The 25,314-nt window shown below is 39.2% G+C and overlaps 1 protein-coding gene across 1 annotated transcript in view; it reads right to left on the bottom strand.

The window, feature by feature from the left end:
• Positions 1–25,314, bottom strand: part of GRID2 (glutamate ionotropic receptor delta type subunit 2) — a 1,156,109-nt gene that overhangs the window by 140,661 nt on the left and 990,134 nt on the right. The window lies entirely within an intron of this gene.

The raw sequence follows: 25,314 nt of genomic DNA on the forward strand, positions 1-25,314 counted from the left end.
ATTTCGCTTCTCATCTTTTCTTTTTTTAACATTTTTTTAATTTTTTTATTTAGACTTCTATACTGCTTCATAGTGCTTTACAGCCCTCTCTAAGTGGTTTACAAAGTTAGCATATAGCATATTGCATATTAGCATATTGCATTAGCATTAGCATATTGCCCCCAACAATCTGGGTCCTCATTTTACCCACCTCAGAAGGATGAAAGGCTGAGTCAACCTTGAGCCGGTGAGATTTGATCTGCTGATTTGCTGAACTAACAGTCAGCTGAAGTAGCTGCAGTACTGCACTCTAACCACTGCACCACCTCAGCTCATAAGAAGCTTCTCATCTAAGAAGCTTCTTCAGTTCTGACTGAATGAATGGTGGAGGATGTTGAATTCTTTGATAAACACTCAAGGAATATAAATCCTTCCATCCTCTACTATTCAGTCAGAACTGAAGAAGCTTCTTGGATGAGAAGCAGAATGTCTTCAAGGAAAAACAAAGTCCAGTTGCCTTTTGGAAAAGCACTTCTGGGACAATTTGGTCATAGATGTTGGATCTCCAAAACAGAGGTGGTATTCAGCAGATTCTGACCAGGCCTGGAGAACTGGTAGGGGAAATTTTGAGTAGTTCGGAGAACCGGTAAATACCACCTCTGACTGGCCCCATCCCCATCTATTCTCTGCCTCCCGAGTCCCAGCTGATCGGGATTAAATGAGGAATTTGCAGTAATCTTCCCCTGGAGTGGGGTGGGAACTTGAGATTTTACAGTACCCTTCCCTTGCCACACCCGCCAAGCCATGCCACATCCACCAAGCCACACCCACAGAACCAGTAGTAAAAAAATTTGAATCCCACCACTGCTCCAAAAAGATTCTATTGTAGGCCCCTCTCTTCTTAGGTTAGGAACTTTGTGAGATAAGGAAAATACAGTGGAAAATACAGTGGTATTTTCCTTATCTTTTCAACATGTATCATGTTGGGCTGTCTATTCTCTTAGCACTTTGATCTAAAATGTTTTTTTTCTGATTGAAAAAAGGTCAGGAAGAAGATCATGTTGATGTTTTCTTCTCTTTTAGAAAGTCTATTTTTCCTTTTATCATTTGGAAAACTTTTAAACCTCTTATATGATTCCCTTTTTTTCCTTTAAAGCTGACATTGGAACATGATAGTTAAAAAAACAACAGGAAGAGACAATTTTTCACTCCAACAAGTTTATGAAGTATTTCATTAGAGGAATGCTTCCTTTCCTTGTTAAAATAATATATTTTAAGTGCATAAGATTATCTATATCAAATTCTGCCATAACGTTGGGATTTAGCATTAAATGTCAAATTCTAGTTACCACTGTGACCCACAGATAAACAAAATTCAAAGCATTTCTAATGCAATAAATAAGTGTAACCATCGTTGATAAATTTGCATTCACGGTATAGGAATGATACAGTGTTAGCCCTTGATATACAGTATGAAATATAAACTTACTCAAATTTGGTATTCAGTAAACAAATAGACCTTCCCCCCACTCATCACTGTGTGTCCTATAAATTGTTTTCTGATGCTAAAAAATCACAATGCTTCAGGGATGCTCTGAGATTAGACAGGTAGATCACAGAGATATTTTCGTAAAAAGGAACGCGGAGTGACATCCTTTTTACTTGAGTTCATAGCTTTAGGCCAAGTGGGCATCTGAGCAATTGCAAGAAAACCCCAAGCATGCCAGATTTGCGCAGTCCTGTAGGTTTCCTTTGATCAGGTTTTTGTGTGTTCATTTTTTTGTCCATTTCTCTGGGTCCCCGCCAGCTGTTAATCCAAAATAATTACATTCAGCATTTATTTCCTTTTTTTTTTTTTTAATAGCTGAGAAATATTTCAGGAATACATTCCAGGACAGCTGCTGTGTTAGCTTTACAACAGCAGCAAAAGCAGCAACAAACAAAGCTAACAAACAAATGGCCCTATTGCAACATGGATTTTCAAATGCATGTAATCTACATAAACGAGGAAATAATTATTTCTTTCTGGGTGGGAATTCTGAATGGCATTGTAACCATTAAGTCATTTCCCCCTATTTCCTTGCAGGTATAACACTACTACAGTTCTTAGGGGCATTTCATATTGACAAAGAATTACCCAAATTTCAGCCAGGCCATTCCAGTTCAGATATTTGAAGACCTTCTGCAGATGAACTGCACACATGAAAATGTTCTTTTCCAAATTGGCCAAATGAATCTGAAACATAAAGCTAAGCAACTTAATTTCGGATTAGAGAAACTTTCTCAAACTGAACTACCGCCAAACTCCAAGTCAAGACACTATTTCAAGGTGAATCAGTGTGATTTGACTCAACCCTAAGAAACTATAACTAGGCTTAGCTATGAGAATAAGCTAAATGCCATGAGTTGAAAAATAATCAACTTGTGAATCTTCCAGGATGGGAAGATCATATAATCCTCCCAAAGCATGATAGCAATTGGGAAGATCAAAGATGAAATATCGGGGAAGAGACCTATAACTTTTGCTAGAAGTTCTACACTGCTTTTAGAAGATTTGGGAATTTTGACTATGGTGCAGGAGATGACTGGCTGAGCCCAAGGGTGGGTTCAAATACGTCATCAGTCATGAGTCCCGTCATGCATACAAGAGATCTAAGTTCAGCCCAACTTGAATTCCTTTGATTCTTATCTACTTCCAAATTGCGTTGACTCTTCGTAGTTCAGGTTCTGGTAGAGAGCTTAGACTTGCAATAAATATTTATACTCACTGGATCTTCTGATTTCCCTGGCACTTGACATATGGTCATGCCCACCTCTGCCATAAAGGGTCTCAGGACAACTTGGCTCTAAGGCTGTCAGCCCTCCAGGATAGACCAGACTAGGAAACCAGTTATACACATTAATACTACTTTTTTAGTAGTTAGGTGAATTCTGTTGTATGGGTATACTGTGTATATACGTACAATGTCAATAAAATTATTTATTTATTTTAAAAAACCCGGTAGAGATTCTCAATCATGCAGGTTATGGTTGTCCCAAAGGTGCTTTTTCAGGAGGCAACTGGACTTCCTTGTTTTTTCTTTGAAGACGTTTCACTTCTCATCCAAGAAGCTTCTTCAGCTCTGACAGGATAGTGGGGAATGGAAGGATTTATATTCCTTGCAGACAGTTTTTTTTTTTTTTAAATTTGATTTATATGCCGCCCTTCTCCGGAGACTCAGGGCAGCTTACAATGCGTTAAGCAATAGCCTTCATTCTTTTGTATATTTATACAAAGTCAGCTTATTGCCCCCACAAACTGGGTCCTCATTTCACCTACCTTAGAAAGGATGGAAGGCTGAGTCAACCTTGTGCCTTGGAGAGATTCGAACCAGCAGTAAATTGCACGCAGCTGTGTTAATAACAGGGTGCGTAACCACTGTACTATCAAGGCTCAAGTTGGTCATTTGCATCCTTTTAGAGGAAGCACTTGGAGGTTTATCAGTGTCCTCAGTAGTGCTGAGTAGTGCTTCTGGCAATTTTTCTTTGAAGCGAAATGTCTTCAAAGAAAAAAACAAGAAAGTCCAGTTGCCACCTGAAACAGCACCTTTGGGACAACCATGACCTGGATGAAGGAGAATCTCTACAGACTTTTAGCTATACAATTTGGGATGAACACCCTTTGAATGGTGTGGGAGTAGGAATGGAATGGAGAAAAAAAATTTGCAGACTACAGAAATCAGGACACTGCTGGGTTTCAAAAATTTTTGCTACCGGTTTGGTAGGCGTGACTAGGTGGGGGAAGCATGTGACTGAGTGGGCGTGGCCAATGTGACATCACTCATGTCCATGCCCACTTAGTCACATGACCCCCCCCCCACCTAGCCACGTCACAGGAAAAGGTAGGATTTTTTTTGGAATTTCCACCTATCTACCCCTGCCCTCCCTTTGCCAGTTGGCCCCGTTTCCCCCACTTTAGTGGCCCCGGCCCTAGCCCCACTTCCTCCCACACCACTGCCTCTTTGTTGGGGTGCTTACCTTCCATGGCAGCTGGTCCAGAGTCCTGAAGGCAAGCTGATTGGAGTTTTTGGTGGCCCCCAGCCAGCCGCTGTTGCTGGAAAGTGGCTGGCAAAGAAGCCTCCCAGCCACCGCCTCTTTGAGAGCTGCTTTGCGGCCGTGGCCAAAAAGGACCGGAGATCATGGAAAAGCTGCTGCTGTCACCGCCATGTTCTTCGCACATGCACATCCCATTGGACATACAAGGCAATGGGATGTGCATGTGTGAAAAACATGGCAGCAACAAACATGATGGGTGGGGCAAACAAGCGGCAACCGGGGAACTGGTTCGGAGGCGTGGCCAGCCAGCCATCACTACCGGTTTGGTGACCTTGGCCAAATTTCTGCCAACAGTTCACGTGAACTGGTGCGAACCTGCCAAATACCACCTCTGAACCAGGAGAACTACTCAGGTGACCCTGAGGACACAGATAAACGTCCAAGTGCTTCAATGACCTTGATGCTGTCTGCAAGGAATATAAATCCTTCCATTCCCCACTATCCTGTCAGAGCTGAAGAAGCTTCTTGGGTGAGAAGCAAAACGTCTTCAAAGAAAAAACAAGAAATTTTCCTGAAAAAGCACATTTGGGACTATTTTTTTTAAAAAGGTATATTGGATATTGAATATTGGAAGTCTGAATGGTCTTCCCCTCTCCTTTCCTTTATCTTTGTGAGAACTAGGGAGGATCTTGTCTCCCTCAATGCTTATTCAGGTTATAAATCTTCTTCAGACTCTCTATTCCTCAAGCTTATACCTTCTGTCTGTTACAAAGGCTCAATCTTGTTGACCCATCTGCCTGCTTCATGCACTCAGATTGCAGAAGAGGGTTATTTTATTTTATGCTATAGTGTACCTGGAATATCTATGTTCTCTATTAGTAATACTGTAACATGTAAATTAGTAGAGCAATAGTCACCAGCAGTCAGGCCATAGGCTCACCACCAACTATTAGCTAAAACTAACAAAAAAGTGTGTCCATCTAACCTACTTCTGCTTGTTAGAATTGCAACTCGTGCCCAGTATCCATTTTCTTACCTTCTTCATGCTGCTGACACGATTATATGTTATGGCTATTGACAAATGGGTTCAGAATTTTAAAAAGCTCCCAACTGTGTAAAGTAGCTGAAAACAATCTCATATCTCAAATAGAGATAGGTGACAGAATTTTAATTGCAATATATTGTTGTGAGAGAGGAATCTAGCAACCTTATTTTAGCAATTTATACTGCAGGAGTTTTATGAGAAAGGCTTTTATGAAAAAACAACAACAACTGGGAAATCATCTAGTTAAATGTTAAGGGTCTCCATCTGCCTTCTGACCATTCAATATATTTGAAGATGTTAACATCACACATCTCCTCCTCCTCCTCCTCCTCTTCCTCCTCCTCCTCTTCCCTAACCATGTCAAAAGTTCGGTTATGAATGTTATAGGTACCTAGATACCTTTTACTACTTTGCTTTGAATTACAGCCAAACTACATGTGGCATTAAATGTGTCTTTGCAGAGAATGTGCAGTTTTTGAAAAAAGCAGCTAGGGCTATGATGGTTGATAATAAATGAAATCAGAATAAGGGTGGATGAAGCCTAATCTTTTGTTCTCAGCATCAGTTGTATTTTGCATTTTTACTTTATGATTCAAATTGCTGCTGGATCTAGATAATTTTTTACAGTTACTACCGGTATATTCTTAGGGAGGGAGGGAGGGAGGGAGGGAGAGAGAGAGGCAGGAAGTGAGGGAGGGAAGAAGAGAGGGAAGGAAGGAAGGAAGGTACGTAGGAAGGAAGGAAATGTCACCTACAGAGGCCAATGTTCTCTCTCAAGAAAGAGACAGAGACAGAGACAGAGACAGAGAATGAGAAAAATATGACAATCTCTTTCCCAATTTCAGCAACATTCTCCCAGAGCTTAATTCTAGGAAGAATCCTTTGATTGCTTAGATGTGTACTTTATGAGTCCTTTAGTATCAAAGAGATGAAGTTATCAAAATCAGTCTCTGTAATGCTTTATTTTGAACTTCTTGTTCCATTTCTGGTTGAACACAAAAATTAACAATGACCAGCATGGTTTACAGGAATTACGGTATGTCCCTTTTCCTATCAAACAATCCCTTGTGATATATGTTGGACCAAGTTGTACTGTATTATGCCATCAGTTACATGACACTTGCACTATACCAATTTCGGTATACTTTATCTATCAAACGTGAAGAAATGTATATTGAAGCAGATGTTTACTACACTATGTGACATGTTTTATACCCATTATGTGATTTACGGTCTTCATTTTGACAGACCACTCAATACTTCTCTTCTACAAGCACTTTTATTTGTTCTTATATATGTTTTGCCATGCTTTATGTCCCAGCCGGTCTCTGGTTATGCCTGACAGCCCACTTAAGATGAAAGGCCACACGTACAATTCGTATAGCCCTATTCTTGTTTGGGTGCACATGAGAATGAAATGTCCAACTGTATGTTGCACTTGATTTTAATTTGTTAAAATAAGAGAAAACTAGAGAGTCTCTTCAATGTTTTGCCCTCTTCCAATAGATTTTGCTGATCTGGGGGGAAAAAATGGGAAACCAAGAAAATATTTGTAATCGTGGCGGGACTAGTCTTAAAAGACTTTTTGGTCTGCTGAGCTTAGAAGCTCAGATGCCAGCTGTTTGAATCATCCAACTTGCACATTATGACTTCCTTTATACTGATATCTTTCATCCATGACTTTGTAAATCCCAGTTGCGACATTTGCTATGTCTTCACGTGGGTTTTCCTATGAAAAGAAGTTCCAGCTTGTGTACAATGCCCCTGGGACTCATAACTAACATGTCCCATTAATTTGAAAGAGTCGGAGACAACTGGCAAGCTCGGCAGCTTTGGGAAGCAGAACACGTGTCATGTCAGCTCTTTAGCTGGGATATGTCTTGACAAAGCATTCTTCTTTTTACTTCTGGATTTAATTGCTGGAAAGCCAGCATCTAATTTTAGAGAGACATTTGGCTTATCTGGGTTATTTCTTGTATGGCTTTGACTTGATTGGTCATTATTAGGAACACTGTGTGAAAGTCTATGAGGAGTTTCAGCATGGCATTTGAAATGACAGATAGTAGAGATTTTTCCTGTCTAATGTCCCCCTGCAGATGTGCTTGGCCTTTGTGCTAGCTGAGGATCCTTTGAGTTAGTTTGATTACATCTGAAGGGTGCCAAATTGAGGAACGCTGCTGAAAATATGTCGTGTTCTGTAGACCTTCCTATTCAGCAGATGTGACTTGAGAAAAGAATGAAGCTTTGCCTGCCTTCTGCTTATGCTTGAGGTATCTACAATATAGAATGTTTGCTGGCAGGCAATGACCCAGCCTCCAACTCAAAAGGCAAAGTGTAACTTTTATCTATCAAAAGAGTTGCCACCATGCCCAAGCCATGAAATTATTATAGTCATAATAACATTCCTTTCTCAGAAAGTCAAGGCCGTCTTGCCCTGCACCTGGGAGGCTGGAACCGGGAGGCATCTCCAGTTGGGACGGTGCTTTGATTGGATCATGTGATGGACTTGTGGGTGTTGGGCAGGGACTTGAACTTTTCTTTGGGTGGGGAAAACCTGGAAACTTTCAGATTCGGGTTTTCCCAGGTGTGTCAATATGACATCTCTAATGAAATGTAACTTTGAGGAAACTCGAGCCTCGGAGTTTTCTTTTGTTGGGGGTGTTACTTGGAACCCTGACAGGTATACTAATTGTGATCCCAGAGCTTCAGGCAGCCTCCAGATATCTCCAAAAGTGGTAATTTTTCATGTGACAGAAGGGAAATTAATTATACTAATTATATGTAAATTTAAATATAAACACATTTAATTTTATCCCTCCTAATACTTTGGAGTGAAGCGCCAGTAAAGTACTTCAAGGCCAAGGACAGCCCTTGGGCTGTCATTACAGCTGTTTGACGAATTAAGCCAAGTTTAATATTATAGGAGGTTTGCATTTACTTTTGTTTTTATGATCATAGGCTTTTAAGGGCGAATGACCCTCCCTTTCAATAAAACTAAAGGCTGCCTTGATTTGTGCTTTACTTCTAGTGATTACATAGACCTAGCTGGAAAGAAGGCAGAGAAGAGCAACAAAGATGATTAGGGGACTGGAGGCTAAAGCATATGAGGAATGGTTGCAGGAATTGGCTATGTCTAGTCTAGTGAAAAGAAGGACTAGAGGTGACATGATAACAGTATTCCAATATTTGAGGGGCTACCACAAGAAAGAGGAGGTCAACTTATTTTTCGAAACACCAGAAGGTAGAAAGGAAGCAATGGATTGAAACTGATCAAGGAGAGAAGCAACCTAGAACTAAGGAGAAATTTCCTGACAGTGTGAACAATAAACCAGTGGAACAGGTTGAGTGTGCTCCATCACTGGAGACTTTTAAGAAGAGACTGAACAGCCACTTGTCTGGAATGGTATAGGGCAGTGATGGCTAACCTTTTTACCATCGCGTGCCAGGAGGGGGGGAGGGTCACGCGCGCACGTGCCCACATGCATGTGTGCACAACCCCCCCCGCTCCTGGCACATGATGGCCTGGTAGGCCCGTTTTTCTTTCTTATCTGGTTCCAGATCCTCTCTATTTATCTGGGAAGGTCGAAAACAGCCTTTCTCGCTCTCTAGGAGGCCCTCCAAAGGCCAGAAATGGTCCATTTCCCAACTCCCGGTGGGACAGGAAGTGACATTTTTTGCTGTCCCCAGCCTCCAGAGCCTCTCTAGGAGTCTCTAGGAGCCTCTCTAGGAGTCTCTAGGAGCCTCTCTAGAAGTCTCTGGAGGCTGGGGACAGCAAAAAAGTCACTTCCTGTCCCACTGGGAGTCGGGAAATGGGCCCTTTCAACCTCCGTAGGGCCTCCAAGGGAGTGGGAAAGGTTGTTTTCACCCTTTCCAGTTAAATAGAGAGGATCTGGAGCCAGGTAAGAAAGAAAAACGGGCCTTCCCCACCTCCCTCCCCCCGGCCCTCCAGAGGCAGGAAACAGCCTGTTTCCCTACTTCTGGTAGACCCAGAAGGCCTGAAAATCAGCTGGCCAGTGTGCGCATGTGCCCCAGAGCTGAGCTGGCATGCCCTCTAATATGGCTCCATGTGCCACCTGTGGCACACATGCCATAGGTTCACCATCACGGGTATAGGGTCTCCTGTTTCTGCAGTGGTTGGACTAGAAGACCTCCAAGGTCCCTTTCAACTCTGTTATTCAGTAATACTGTTCTGTCATTCATCCAAGGAATAGAAAAGGGATTACATAAAGAGCCGAGGTGGCGCAATGGTTAGAGTGCAGTACTGCAGCTACTTCAGCTGACTGCTAGTTCAGCAGATCAGCGGATCAAATCTCACCGGCTCAAGGTTGACTCAGCCTTCCATCCTTCTGAGGTGGGTAAAATGAGGATCCAGATTGTTAGGGGGCAATATGCTATTTAGTATACTGTCTTTGGTGTAAGCCGCCCAGAGTCCTCGGAGAGTGGGCGGCATAGAAATATGAATAATAATAAAAAAATAAAATAATATGTAACAGTCTTCGAGAAATACTCCTTTCTGAGTGTTTGGTAGTAAGAATATTACTACCAAACAGTAGGAAGAATATTATTTTTCTTTTTTTTTTTTTATTGTAAAAGTTTTACAATTACATTTTCACCCCTTTATCCCCCCCCACCCCCCCCAAACTTCCAAACCTCCCTAACCCTCCCCTCCCCCCAGACTTATTTATATATTATACATTATTATATATTATACATTATTTTCAAATAAAAGCTATTTGATACTTTCTAGTTTGATATTTGTTCTGAACATATTCTATCCACCTTTTCCATTCCCATTCATAAGTCTCTTGTGAACAATCTTTTAAGTATGCTGAAATCTTTGCCATCTCTGCAAAACTGGCCATCTTCAAAGTCCATTCCTCAATAGTGGGCAAAGCTTCATTTTTCCAATATTTACCTATCAACAATCTTGCTGCTGTTATCATATACAATATCAATTTTGTTTCACCCGATGTAAAACCCTTAACTATACCCAATAAAAACAGTTGTGGAGAGAATTGAATTTTTTTCTTCAAAACATTCTGCATGACCCACCAAATTTTTATCCAAAAGGCCTTAACTTTCCTACAGGTCCACCAAACATGATAATACGTAGCATCCAAACATTCACATCTCCAACATTTTGGCTGAACATTAGGGTACATACATGACAACTTTTTAGGATCTAAATGCCATCTATAAAACATTTTGTAAAAATTTTCCCTCAGGTTCTGCGACTGTGTAAATTTAACATTCTGAACCCAAATTTTTTCCCATGTTTCCAACATCACTGGTTCTTCAAAATTTTGTGCCCACTTAATCATACAATCTTTTACTAATTCAGTTTCTGAATCCCTTTCTAACAAAACATTATAAAGCCTTTTGATATGCATTGGACCTTTCTCTTTTATATGTCTAACCAATTCTTCCTCGTGCAACATAATACCAGTTTTTTGGTCCTCTTTCCATCTCAATTGTAATTGATTATATTGTAACCAGGTTAAATTAATCCCTTCGTCCAACAGTGTCTGCAATGTCTTCAGCTGCCATCTGCCCGCATCTGTAAAAAGAACCTCTTTGTATAAAAACCCCCCGAGTGACATTATATTTGTATTCCACAAGGTATGACCAAGATCCAGCCATAACGGTATTTTATAATCCCATTTGAGTCGGTGCTTCTTCCAAACTCGCATCAAAGAGTCTCTAAGTATATGACTTTTAAATACTTTATCAACTTTGTCATCATAAAATAGGTAAGCATGCCATCCAAATTCAAGATCAAAACTTTCTGCATTCAATATTCCAGCCTTTTTACTTCCAAACCAATCACTTGTTAAAGTTAAAGCTGCTGCATCGTAATATAACTGTAGGTTTGGAAGTTTAAGGCCTCCTCTTTCTGGAACATCTTGCATAATTTTCAATTTCACTCTCGGCTTTTTCTCGTTCCACACAAATTTATTAAGTCCAGTTTGCCAGACTTTCAATTGTTTATCACTTTTAAGCACCGGAATCATTTGAAACAAAAAAAGAAATCTTGGCAAAATGTTCATCTTAACTGCTGCTATTCTTCCAAGTAGAGACAGCTGCAGTTTTTTCCAAGTCTCCATATCTTTCTGCACCTCTCGCCACAACACCTCATAGTTATTTTGAAACAATTTCATGTTTGATTCTGCAACCTGAACTCCTAGATATTTTACCTTAGGTACAGTCTCAAAACCTGCCCTCCTTTCAAGCTCATGTTTACGATCTTGTGTCATGTTTTTAACTATCATTTTAGTCTTTTTTGGATTCAGTCTAAAACCTGAAACTTTACCATAGTCTTGTATAATGTCCTTCATCAGGATTATTGATTCCATTGGTTGTGATAGGGTAACAACCAGATCATCTGCAAATGCCTTTATTCTATAATCCTCTTGCCTAATCATTATCCCTTTCAAGATATTAGAGTCCCGTATTGTATTTAACAAGACTTCTAATGTTAGAATAAATAAAAGTGGGGACAACGGACATCCCTGTCTCGTTCCTTTTTCAATTTTAAACTCTGTTGTCAAACTTCCATTAATAATAATCTGTGCCTTTTGCTCTTGATAAATTGCTGAAATCGCCTGTATAAATTGATCCCCAAAATCCATCTTTTTTAAAGTCTTTAGTAGAAAATTCCAATCCACTCTATCAAAGGCCTTCTCTGCATCCAAAAAGACCAGCACTGCAGGAATCTGTTTATTCTTCTCAAGATATTCCAATAAATCTATTACTTGCCTTACATTATCCTTCATGTGTCTACCCTCGATAAATCCCGCTTGATCATCATGAATCACCTTTTGGATTACTGGCATCAACCTGTTGGCTAATACTTTCGCATAAATTTTATAATCTGTATTCAAAAGAGATATTGGTCTATAGTTCTCTGGTTTTTTAGGACCGACTTGTTCTTTTGGTATCAAAGATATGTAAGCTGTTGTCCATGATGGGGGTATTTTACCCCCTTGTTGAATATTGCAAAATAAATCTCTGAGTTGTTCCACCATTTCAGCTTGCAAAGTTTTGTAATACACTGCGGTCAAACCATCCGTGCCAGGAGCTTTAGCTGTTTTTAGCTGTTTAATTGCTACTATTATCTCCTCCTCTGTTATAGGATAATTCATTCTTTCCTTTTGTTGATCAGTAATTTTTGTAACTCTTTTATCGTTTAAATATTTTTCTATAAGTCCATTCTGCACCTCTTCTTTAGCATATAATTTGGTATAATAGTCCACAAAAGCTTCTTTAATTAATTTTTGTTGAAAAATTTCTTTCCCTCCAATATCAATACTATCAATAGTCCGTATACTTTTTTTTCCTCAACGTGTAAGCCAACCATCTGCCCGGTTTATTAGCGTTACAAAATGTATTGTGCTTCGCATATTGTAAGTTAGTTGCAACTTGTTCCGCCATAAGCATTTGGAATTGGTCTTTCAAAAGTTTTATAGCACCACATATTCTTTCATCTGTTGGGTTTTTAATAAGTAACTGTTCTTTATTCTTTATTTCTATTTCCAGTTCAGATCTTTTGTCGAAACAGTTTATGTTTAGAATTCATGTTGATAAGTACCCCTCTCATATAAGCTTTACTTGCGTCCCACACAATTTCAATTGGGGTACCTTTATTCAAATTTATTTCGAAAAATTCTTTCAGATGCTTTTTAAGTTCTGTTGTATTTTTTTCATATCTGAACAAGTTCTCATTTAATCTCCAGGAGCGTCTTTCAGTCTTGCCTATCTCAATTTCTATCCATACTGGGCTATGGTCAGTCAAAGTTCTTGGAAAGATCTTTGTTCTTTTTGTCTTAACAAGTAGGTCATCTGTCAACAAAATGAAATCAATCCTAGAGAAGGATCTGTGTCTGTCAGAAAAAAAAGTGTAGTCCAATTCTTTTGGATTATGTATTCTCCAAACATCTTTTAGTTCCATATCTTCTTTCATATCAAAGAAAGTCTGTGGTAATCTGATCCTAGACTTTGCTAAACTCTTTTTATCTAATTTAGAATCAATTACTCCATTCCAGTCTCCCATAATTAAAATAGATCTATAATCCCATTGCAATATTTTAGTATGTAGCATCTTATAAAAATAGTCCTGTTGTTGATTGGGAGCATAAATTCCAATCAAAAGAATTTGACCATTTGCTGTGAACAATTCAATTGCTACAAACCTACCATCTTCATCTGCTTCTATAACTTTAGCTGTTAACTTTTTATTTACATAAATAACCACACCATTCTTTTTCTGCGAAGTTGAAGATATAAAATGTGTTCCTAGTTTGGAGTTTATCAAATATTTTTGATCTTGAGTTGTGATATGCGTTTCTTGTAAACAAATTATATCATTATTAAATTGTTTCAAATATGTAAATAATTTCTTCCTTTTCTGTGCTGAATTCAACCCATTAACATTCCAAGATAAACACTTAAACATCATCTCCCTCTTTCTGGAGCAAAGAGCAAAATAATTGAAGGTCATCCGAAAGCTTCGATCTCGCTCCTCCCATGGCTCCAATCTCTTGTGCAGTACTCTTAACTGCCTCCTTGTCTTGTCTTTCCTGTTGTTGTTGTTGCTTCTGTTTAAGTAACTTAGATTGAGCTCGAGTTATACGTTGGTCCTTAACTTCAATCATACCAGTCGGGTCCAAGATTGGAGAAGATTCCAGCAAAGGCTCATCCAAAAAACCTCCTTCTGCACCTTGCATTTCCTCTAATTCCTGCTTAGACTGTTCTTGCAATTCTCGTCGAGGCTGCTTCTCTTCACTCTCCTTAATCTCCAAGACTGTAGATGTACGTGGAGATGGTGTTCTTTCCTTAAGAATAGTAGTGTAAAAGTGCTGTGCCTTCTCCACGGTATTCAAACGATATCTTTCTCCCTTATATCTGAAAATTATACCAACTGGGGCATCCCACCGGAAAGGTATCTGTAAATTTTGCAATTCCTTAACAAGAAAGCCAAATTCTTTTCTAGCTTTCAGCATTTTGGGAGGTAATTCTTTATAAATTCCAATTCGCGCGCCCCCCCACTTGCACAGAAGTATAAAAAGATTTTTGCAGGATATCATTTCTTATTTCTCTATCTGTAAAATATATGACCACATCTCTAGGTAATTGTCTTTGTCTGGCCACCCAAGAATTCACTCTGTAAATTTTATCTATTTTGTGAAAAACCACATCAGGATTAACTTGTATAATCTTAGCCAGGGCCTCAGAACAAACCTGTCTCAGATCCTGTCTTTCCTCTTCTCGAATTCCTCGAAGCCGTATAGCAAACTCCATTGCCCTGAATTGTATCATAACAATCTCGTTTTCAACTCTTTGCATTTTATTGTCAACATCAGCAATTTTATAATCATTGTCTTTCATCTTAACATTAACTTCTGATTTAAGTTCTTCAACTTTAAAATCAACTTTCCCAATAAATTCTGCCAGGCCAGATGCCACTTCTGATATTTTTTTGGCCACCTTGTTTTGATTCTGTTGCACCATGTCTTTAACTTCATTAATTTCCTGCATAAATTCCTGATGTGATTTTTGAAGTTTATCATCTATCTCCTGATGTGATTTTTGAAGTTTATCATCTATCTCCTGTTGAGATTTTTGAAATTTATCATCCAAAGTTTTAGAAATAAATTCTTTTAAATCTCCCACATCAAATTCTTTTTTCTGAGTCTGTAACTGTTGAGCAGGGGGAAGCTGCGTTTCATGTTTGTGTGTGGGGGATCCCCCCCCTGTTGCCTTCCCTTCCTGCTTCTTTGAAGCCATCCTGCCACGTAGGCTAGTTTTTCTGAAGAGGGAAGTTCCTTTTCCTTTCCCTCTTCCACAGAAACTTCTAAAAAAGTCCCCCAGATTTAATCAAATAAAACTGAAGTAAAACAAAGTCAAATTTTAGAGAAAGAAATTTTTTCTTTAGATAGAGCAACTTTGTAGAAGCTTTGTAACTTTATAGCAAAGCAGGAAGGCTTCACAAATCCACTTTCACTAGCTCGTTAACTCAAATGCTGGGCGCCATATTTTTTCAAATCACTTTCACTCACTCGCTTTCTCTTTTGAATTAAAAAGTCAACAAAGCACTAATACTTGCAATTTTCAATTTTCTGGATTCAAGTTGGTATTTACGCTGTTTGTTAAAGTTGGTTCCTTTCACTTTAAAAGTTTGCTGCTGCCGGCTTGTTCTGCTGAAGGCAGAATCGTCCCACGCTGCCCGGAGTCTCCGCAGGTTGGGAGGGAGCCGCACCTGTTTTCTCCCCAGAAACAATTCCCTGGGGGGTTACAGGGGCTCAACCTGTGCCCTGCTGTCTCTTCTCCTGCAATCTTCAAGATTTCGGAGTTTTCGAGCCGCTCCTCGTTCGCGGGGCGGCTCTACAGGCGGCGGGGCTGGCGGTCTTTAAAAAAACACCGCCATCACCGAAGCTTGCAAACCGGAAGTTCGGAAGAATATTATTTTTCTTGTTAGAACCAAATTTGGCTGGTTTCAATGGTAGATCTGTATTTTCATATCATTTTCTGTGTAAGCTTAACATAACAATAAATTACAACAGTAAAAAATGTTGAGCAGAAATTTAACCAAAATAATAATAATAATAATAATAATAATAATAATAATAATAATAATAATAATAATAATAACAAGCCACTAGTTCTATTTAAGGTGTCCTAGAGTTACCTGTTGGGAGATGGACAACACATAAATTTAATAAATATATGAATAAATATAAAGGTATTCATAAAAATTAAATATAAATAAAATAAAATAAATAGCATACTGATTCTCATAAAACCTACTGACAAGCTGCTCATATACGCTATTGAATGTGATTAGAACAACAATAATATATTACCATGTTTCCCCAAAAATAAGACCCTGTCTTATATTTTTTTTGAACCCCGAAATAAGCGCTTGACCTTATTTTCAGGGAGGGCTTATTTTCGGGGGGGGGGGAGGCTTATTTTAGCACATGTGCTCAAAAGCCCAATTGGGCTTATTATCAGGGGATGTCTTATTTTGGGGGGAACAGGGTACTATGTTATTATTGTAGAAATATTTAAATAATAGAAAAGAGGGGTAAAAATATTTAAGAATCCATTCCAGGATTGGAATCAAAATTCTATATCTTGGGCCCAGATCATACATGTTGAAAGAGGAGAGCTATGTCAGTCTATGGTCGCAAAAATCGGATGGAATCCAGCATTATCATTTAATTTTATTGAAAGACATAAGCTTTTGGCAACTGTTAGTAATTTAGGATAATACTATATATAACATATACAGATAGGATTCCACATTTTCCTGAGAAGTAACATGCCGCTTCTGGCTTAACATATTGTGTGAAGTCAACCACTCTAGCATATTAAAGGCACAGCAATGTGTGCAAACACCTGCAATGGTTCAAGGCATAGCACAGTATGTGAAGCAAACCGAAACAAACACAATTGCCAGTGTGACGCCCCCTACCCCTCATGACAGTTTACAGTGGACATGGAAACTTTTTTTTAGATTGTTCTAAACCTGTGGAAGGGGACACAGTAGCTCAGTGGCTAAGATGCTGAACTTGTTGATCAAAAGGTCAGCAGTTCAGCGGTTCGAATCCCTCGTGCCGCTTAACAGGGTGAGCTCCCGTTACTTGTCCCAGCTTCTGCCAACCTAGCAGTTCGAAAGCACGTAAAAAATGCAAGTAGTAAAATAGGGACCACCTTTGGTGGGAAGGTAACAGTGTTCCGTCCGCCTTTGGCATTAAGTCATGCCGGCCACATGACCACGGAGACGTTTTCGGACAGTGCTGGCTTTTTGGCTTTGAAACGGAGATGAGCACCGCCCCCTAGAGTCGGGATCGACTAGCACATATGTGCGAAGGTAACCTTTACCATTTTGAACATGTGGACACTACCTTCCCCCACAAGCAGTAATGTACTCCAGATTTGAAGTTTCCACTGATGCCAGTGGGGTTAATTGAGAATGGATTCATTGAGAATGGATCATCATCAGAAAAAGAAAAATACCTCCCAAAAAAAAAATCACAACGCAGAAGAAGAGCATAACCTTTAATAAGGTTATCTCTTGCTGGTCACATCTACCCGGGGAGGTAGGGAATATTGCGGGTTCCATCTTGGGGGGTGGATGAAGTATTATCCTACTTTTTAATCTATATGTTTTCCCTTTTTTGCCTTTATTTTCTTGGCTTCACTGACTTTCATGCTATTTAATCCCATTGATGGAGGTGATCTATGGAATTATATTGAAAATATAGTAGTGCATCTGTTGTGATCAAGCCTCATTGACATGTACAGCTAATATGATTAAATGACAATAATGATATAAAAGATTGAAATAGTAAGAAGAAAGGTCATAGAGTTGAAAAGCTACAGTAACAATCAAGCTAAAAGGCTCCTGAGCTGCATCAAAACTTCTACTAAAGCACTTTGTTTCTAACATTTTCTAATAGATAAATAAAATAAAGTATTTCTCATCAGGATATTGAGCATCGCTTCCATGATTAAGTTAACTAATATGGTTAGACTAGAAAGCAGGGGAAGATCAGTTCAAAGAAAATTATAGTCAACATTTCTCTTTATTAAAAGCAATTGAAGATTATGTATATCAAAAAACATTAAATGAGAGGCATGGTGGCCTAGTGGTGAAATTAATAGCTTCCCGTTCTGAAGGTTGGAAGTTTAATTCTAGGTTGAGTAGATATTTCTTTCTCCCTGGGTGCAAAGAAAAAAATTATGTTGCGAACTCCACATGGCGTCAGGAAAGGCATCCGGCCAGTAAGTGCTCAGCTCCATCCAGTCACCCCAACTCTACCCCGAATTATTTAAGGGATGAGAGTCATAAAAGGGGAGTTATATAAAGGAACATTAAATGCATTTGGGCAGAATAATAGAGTTAAAAGGGGATATGTTAGCCACTGATCCAACCTCATGCTCAGTGGAGTTCTATTAAAGCATTTCCATCAAACACCTATACAAACTTTACTTGAAAACATTCAGTGAAGATGAGCCTGCTACATCTCTAGTTAATTGCTTCCACTGCTGAATTCCTCTTAGCGTTACAAGTGTCATAACATTAAGTCAGATTTAAAACAAAAACAAAAACCCTGTACTTTCATGAACAACTCATGTTGACTTGGGGCTTGATCCTAAAGCAAAGTAGCTGAGAGTATATGTTAATCCAGAAACAATTGGCATCATACCAATGAGATGTATGAAGCAGGTATTGGCTAGAAGTAGAGAGTTAGACATTTTATGTGTCTGTTCCTAATTCAAGTAATTTACGTATAACTTCGTCTAGATTTACAATGAGGCTGATTGCCTGATTTTAAATTGTATTTTGCTGCCTGCTGTTTGGTTTTGATGAAGGAATGGATGTTGCTAAAAATAAGAGAATGTTAGAATTAGAAGAATACAGCCTGAGGTTTGGGATGAATATGTTTTTTAATAGTATGATAAAGTTAAAGTTAATGTAGAATTCAAAAATCATTATATTACAGATATGGGCTAGATATGAGCCCAAGCTGTGCTCAAAAATACTTTTGGCCTCAGCACAAGAAGTGCTTTATAGAAAAGAAAAAGCAGGTAAGAAAAAGGCTTACCATAAAGCAGTCCTAATGCAAATGTGAAAAGAAAGGGAAGGGAAGGGAAAGGAAGGGAAAGGAAGGAAAGGAAAGGAAAGGAAGGAAAAGAAAGGAAAGGAAGGGAAGAGAAGGGAAGGGAAAGGAAAGGAAGGAAAAGAAAGGAAGGGAAGGGAAGGGAAGGAAGAAAAGGAAGGAGAAGAAAGGAAAGGAAGGGAAGGGAAGGGAAGGGAAGGGAAGGGAAAGGAAAGGAAAGGAAAGGAAAGGAAAGGAAAGGAAAGGAAAGGAAAGGAAAGGAAAGGAAAGGAAAGGAAAGGAAAGGAAAGGAAGGACCCATAAGCGGGCATTTTCCAGGTTATGTCAATTAAGCAATGTGACCTAGGAAGTTTCCCTTCTCAGTGATGGCTCCTGGCTTCTAGTGATGGCTCCTGACTGCTACCACCCTTTGACTTTTTGCAAATTATTAAACACTTGGCTGTTCTTTCAGGCCTTGAGCTAAAATGGTGGTTGATCCCTTTGGGTTTTTGTTTTGTTTTTGGGATTCTGTCTTCTAGACAATGTATTTTTTTTTTTTTTGTGAAATCGAATTTGGGTTGGTCACTGGGCCAGAGATTTACTCTTTGATCTTTTGGACTCATGCTGGAGCCCATCTTCAGGCAATTTCTGTACTGGAATACATGCTTTGGGCTATTCTAGGAGTCGTGTCTATGTGGTGCCTTCCTATTGGCTGATTGGTGTGTTGATAGCTGATGATTGGCTGTCGTTTCCTTGTGCTGCCAAGCTCCCTTAACATGACTCACAGAACAGCCTAAAGCACACATTCCAATAGTGAAATTCTCTGAAGATGGGCTCCAGCATGAGTCTGAAAGCTTGGAAGGGTAAAACTCTGGTCCTAGTGACCGATCCAAATTTGATTTTACATCATTATCCTGGAACACGTATATCTGCCTTCATTCATGTATTCTTTTTCTTTAATATGTGTTTTCTTTTACTGTTACTTTTTTTACAAAGCAAGCGAGACATTTAAAAAGTGCATTAAAAAAGGAAAAACACACACACACACATATTATCCCCCTAGTTGAATACTGATTAATCGCAATGGCTCAGCAGTTAAAGATGCTGAGCTTGTTAGGTGAAAAGCTTTTCAGGCCGGGTTCGAGACCTGAGTGCCATGCAATGGGGTGAGCGCCTGTTCCTGCCTCAGCTCCTGCCCACCTAGCAGTTTGAAAGCATGCAAATGCAAGTAGATTACTGGGTACCACTTCGGTGAGAAGGTAACAAGGTTCCATGCACCTTTGGCATATAGCCCTACTGGCTGCATGCTATCATTTTATGATACCACATCAGGTAAGTCTTTAAAAAGTCTTTAAGACCATTTAGTCTTAACCATAGTAATACCAGGGATGTCCCTTTCCCACTGGACCTACAGCAACTGTGGAATGTAGTCTGGAGTCGCAGAGGGAGAAGCTTTTCCCCCCGAAAACAAAGCGACAATGGAGTTTTCGAATGTCTGCTAGAGTGAAGGCAGATGTCCCCCTAGCAATACACAGAATATATCTAATAGTTATTCAAATAGTTACTTTAGTCTGGCATTATTCTACTTTGTAGGCAAACAACAACAAAAAAAGGCCTACTCAGAAGTAACTCAATGTGTCATTCCTGGTTGCTTGGGCCCAACAGCAACAAATACTTGAAAGCAGATAGGTAAAATAAAATGCAAACACAGTTTACTTCTGTCATTTAATGTGTACCTGTGCACATGGTTGCTGTATGACTGTATTTACAAAGATAAAGTCCTCAGGGAAATAGGACAGCATGGTTTAAATGGTAAAGCCTGCATACCAAGGTTACTTTATTGATTTTAAAAGTATGTTTCTAGTAAAATATTCTAGGTTTCTGTATTCACAAAAACAATGTCCCTGCTCCTATCTTTATTTTTTAAAGAAATTCCAGTTGGCTGTTCTTTTCAGCTGGCTGATAGATATTGAATGTCATTACTATTAGGCATCAGTTTTGCTAAAGCACCCTTCATGTGTTGGCAGGTTGCATGATGCTAAATTTGGGTGGTGGAAACTTGACAGGAGATTAGGATTGTTCCCTACCTGTGTTATCAAAATTTCACGAATATATCTGGCTCAGGAATGGTCACAGAGAAACCAAAGTAATCTAATGCAGTTATCCCAGTCTAAATTTGTTCAATTGTTAATCAAAACCCAACATGGACAAGGGTAAATAATTATGAGATGAACTTCATCTATTTTATTTGCCATCTCTATCTGTTTAATAGAAAATAAGTCATTTGTCATCTACCGTGTTTCACCCAAAATACGACCTACCCCAAAAGTAAGTCCTAGCTTGATTTTTACACGTGCACCCAATATAAGCCCTACCCCCAAAATAAGCCCTAATTAAGCCCCACCAACTCCAGGGGCAAGGGTAAAAATTAAGCTAGGGTGGGGTTGGGGGGGTGGAGCTGCCCTACTACTTACCTTCGGACAGTTGCAGCCAGGCCTCACACACCCTGACACCTGCCTTGCCAGCAAGGCTTTCCTAAAGGCCTTTGCAGCTGCAGAGCCTTTCAGGAAGGCCTTGCCAAGTTCCTGAATGCCTCTGAAAACGAAAAGGAGGCTGCAAGTGAGGTCAGTCAGTGGACGACATCCCCTTCCCCCCGAAAATAAGACCTGGTGCCTTTTTTGGTGGAAAAAAATATAAGACACAGTCTTATTTTCGGGGAAACATGGTAGGCTTTTAAAAATATATTGCAAATATATTGGAGATGATCAATAAACAAATATTGCAATTAAAAATAATACTTAAAATGGCAGATTGATTAACTGTATTAAAAATGGCTGGACCCACTTCTACTTTCAGTTCTCTAGGAACCACTCTTTTTTTTACTCTTATTGTTGTCCTCACAGTTAAGTGACTGTACAATGAAAAATGCAAGACAGTCATTAGATATGGAGCTGTTTAATATGATAAGTTTCTACATTGTTCATGCACAGAGAACAGTTCAATCAGACTTCCATTTAAACTACCAATCATTATTACAGCGTTGGATTGGTTAATTATTATAAATGCTACATTTAATTTATATATTCGACCTATAGGAAGTGCCTGTTTTCCATCTTAAGATGTTATCTCAAATCAGACCCCTGCAGTGATCCAATCTGAAACGGTAGCTTGGCTTGGAAAATTGTGTTACTCCATCCCAACCTTTAAAGTTAGGCATCCATTACCTGCTTTAATCAAGTGGAAAGGTGCTTCTGTACAGTTATACAGTAGTCAATGAGTGTAAAAAAAAAAATCTTAACATCTGGGTAAAACTAGGCTGACTGTTCCAATCTTGTATTTTGAAAAGTCCTTGAGTGCTCTGTGTCACAAGGATGCTTCAATTAAAAATAAATAAGTGCCAGCCAGGGGTTCCCCATGGACAACACTTGGCAGACAGCAAAGGATGAAGCAGTAGAGGCAGGAACAAGGGCACCGGGTTGGGCCTCTTATAGTCCATGACTTCCAAGCCCAGGCATCTGGGACTCTATGGATTTCTCCTCTACAACTATACTTAGTAGTATAAGGAATCAGTTTTTCAGCATCAGACAAGAAAATTGGGGATTATGGCTTTAACAACATCTTAACAATCATTGTTCATAATTGTACATAACTACATAGTTAATTAGCAACCTAGGTAAATTTAACAAGTATGCTAGTTAGACCCACTCTTCTATGTTGATAGTATTAGATTATTTATTTATTTATTTATTTATTTATTTATTTATTTATTTATTTATTTATTTATCATATTTTTATGCCGCCCAGTCTCCGAGGACTCTGGGCAGTTTACAACAATTGACTATACTAAATAGCATATTGCCCCCAACAATCTGGGTCCTTTAAAGGACCCAGATTAAAGGTTAGGGCATAATTTTCCAGTTCATGATGTATTATATTGAATTGAATTGAAGTGAATATTTATTTGGCCAAGTGTGATTAGAGCAGGGGTGTCAAACTTGATTTCATTGAGGGCCACATCAGGGTTGTGTTTGACCTCGTGGGGCAAGAGTGGGCGTAGCCAGGATGGGTGTGGCCAGCTCAATGTCACTCGTGTGTGTGTGGGTGCCTGTGGTGGCCTGAGCGCTCTGCCAGAGAAAACGGGATTCCAAGCTCCATTTTTGCCTGCAACCCTCTGCCAGCAAAAATGGAGCTTGGAAGGGCCATGTGCAGCCCTCCTGAGTTCCATTTTTGCTGGCAGAGGCACCACAGGCTGGTCCTTCATTGTTTCCAGGGTGGCCCTGCGGGCCAGATTTAAATATCCCGCGGAGCAGCTCCGGCTCCTGGGCCTTGAGTTTGACGCCCCTGGATTAGAGGAATTTGTCTCTGGGGCAGAAGCTCTCAGTGTACATGTAAAGCAACAGAATCATCATCATCATCATCATCATCATCATCATCATCATCATCATATCAATAAAAGGGGAAAGTAAAGAAGATAATAAGAGGAATAAATAATACTACAGACATGCTAGTGTGTAAATACATGTAGACATATTATTCATAGATATGATGATCCTATGCTATACATAGAATTCTTAGACTTGCACATCCATCAAGCTTGATTAATGGAGACTACATTAACATGTCTGTTATGGTGACAACAGTAAAAAAAAGTAACTTGCTATCTACTGGAAAGTTTGTGATTTTTATTTTCCAGTCTGGTCTACAATCCTGTGATTTCCTGGTGATCTTGGAAGGCAAGCAGGGACAATTCCATATAATACTTGGATGGAAGTTGAAAATTCTGGGCTATAGGCTGGACTGGGATGTTGAAAAACAGCTTGGAAGAAGGCCTTCACACTTTCTTGTGTAATATTGCTCAAAAACCCTTCACCAATGGGGTCCCGGGGTCAACCTCGATTGTGTACAAAAGGAAAGATTTCCAATCTATTCCACTTTAGTGTGTGATTCAGAAAAGCATTGTGGCATCATTAGCACTAGAAATTCTTGTCAGTGCAAGGAATTTAACTATCATAGTTAAAAGGTTATTTGTCAGCAAAATAAAGAAAGCCATTCTTTATCCCAGTAAGAATTAGGGGGGAGAAAAAGGAGAAAGAGAGAAAAAAGAGTTGAAGAACCATTATTTCTGCATTTCAGTTACTGCTGAGCTGTAGCTTGAATATTAACATCCTGGTTTGCAAAATAGACCTTCTTTTATTGTGAAATCCAAAAGCTTTATTTCACTTGACAGTAATTCACAGTTTTCCTGCTAGTTAAATATTTTGTATACCAAGTTAAATGTACTGAGGTATTATTTAAGCACATTGTGATTCTGTCTACTCACTGGGAAAAAGATATGTTTTTTTGCCGCAGATAACTGCAGGAGGGAATGGGGAAGAATAAGCGGTAATGTAGGGTGCCATGTATCTGTAGACTAACATAAATGGCATAAAGGAAATTTGCAAACTTTGGATGGCAAAAAGGAGTGACAGTGAATAATGGGGATAAACAATTGGACTCAGTTTTTATATAAATATATATAAAATTAGTTATTTAAGAAGCCTGAGCCCGTGGAGAACCCAACTTTCAGATTCTCTGAAGCATGCCAACTTTTTAAAAAGAAAAAGCAGGTCAACCTGTTTTTTTTTAATTAGAAAACTGTATCTTTTACTAAATTCCTCCTCCTCCAACTCCAACTCAGAGGAAAAGAGTTCCTCATCTCTTTAAACAAGTTGGCTCAGTGGTGAACCATTCTCATTTAAGAAACTCTTTAAGGTTTGCCAAATTGCAACTATCGCTGTAAAACTCTGAAGCACAATGGAACATTTATGATTAGTTTCCTTCTTTCTTTGTCACTTGCTGTTTGGTATTTCTAAGGTCTTGATCTTTACTGCGGTCAGGAAAAGAAAACTGGCAAGATTTGTGAAAAAGTTCATGAACGTGGCTTCTGTATTTCTAGTGTAATTGGTAGCCCTAAAGCTGCAATACAAATCACAAGCAAACTGCTAATCTTGCTCCTCTTAATGAATAGGGGAAATCTGTCACTTTAAGGCAGGGTTTCTTAGCCTCAGCAACTTTAAGATGTGCGAACTTCAAATCCCAGAATTCCCCAGCCAGGCATGTTAACAGCTACCTCATGTTGAGAAACACTGTTCTAAGCCAAATGTAAAGTTCTTATCTACAAATAGCTGCCCCTGTCTACTTGTAGAGCTAAATTACACAAAGATATATATCAACTGGCTTAATTTTTTCAAGGAAAAAAAAATATTTGACTTTTCTTTTGAAAAAAAAACAAAACCAAACCACTAAGTAAAGTACATAAATCAGTCCCAATTTTAGGATGCAGTAGAATGAGCCAAAAGCTGAAATCACTCTAAGGCAGGGATGAAATCCAGCAGGTTCTGGAGAACCGGTAGCGGAAATTTTTAGTAGTTTGGAGAACCGGCAAATGCCACCTCTGGCTGGCCCCAGAGTGGGGCTGGAATGGAGATTTTGCAATATCCTTCCACCCGGAGTGGGGAGGGAATGGGGATTTTGCAGTATCCTTCCCCTGCCACTCCCACTAAGCCACACCCACCAAGCCACGCCCACAGAACCAGTAGTAAAAAAAAATTGGATTTCACCACTGCTCTAAGGTGATTATTTTTCATGTCCTAACAATTCTGTGGTAAAACT

This window comes from Pituophis catenifer, unplaced genomic scaffold (assembly GCF_029215685.1).
Source record: "Pituophis catenifer annectens isolate HBS135680 unplaced genomic scaffold, rPitCat1.0.hap2 SCAF_8, whole genome shotgun sequence".
Taxonomy (NCBI): domain Eukaryota; kingdom Metazoa; phylum Chordata; class Lepidosauria; order Squamata; family Colubridae; genus Pituophis; species Pituophis catenifer.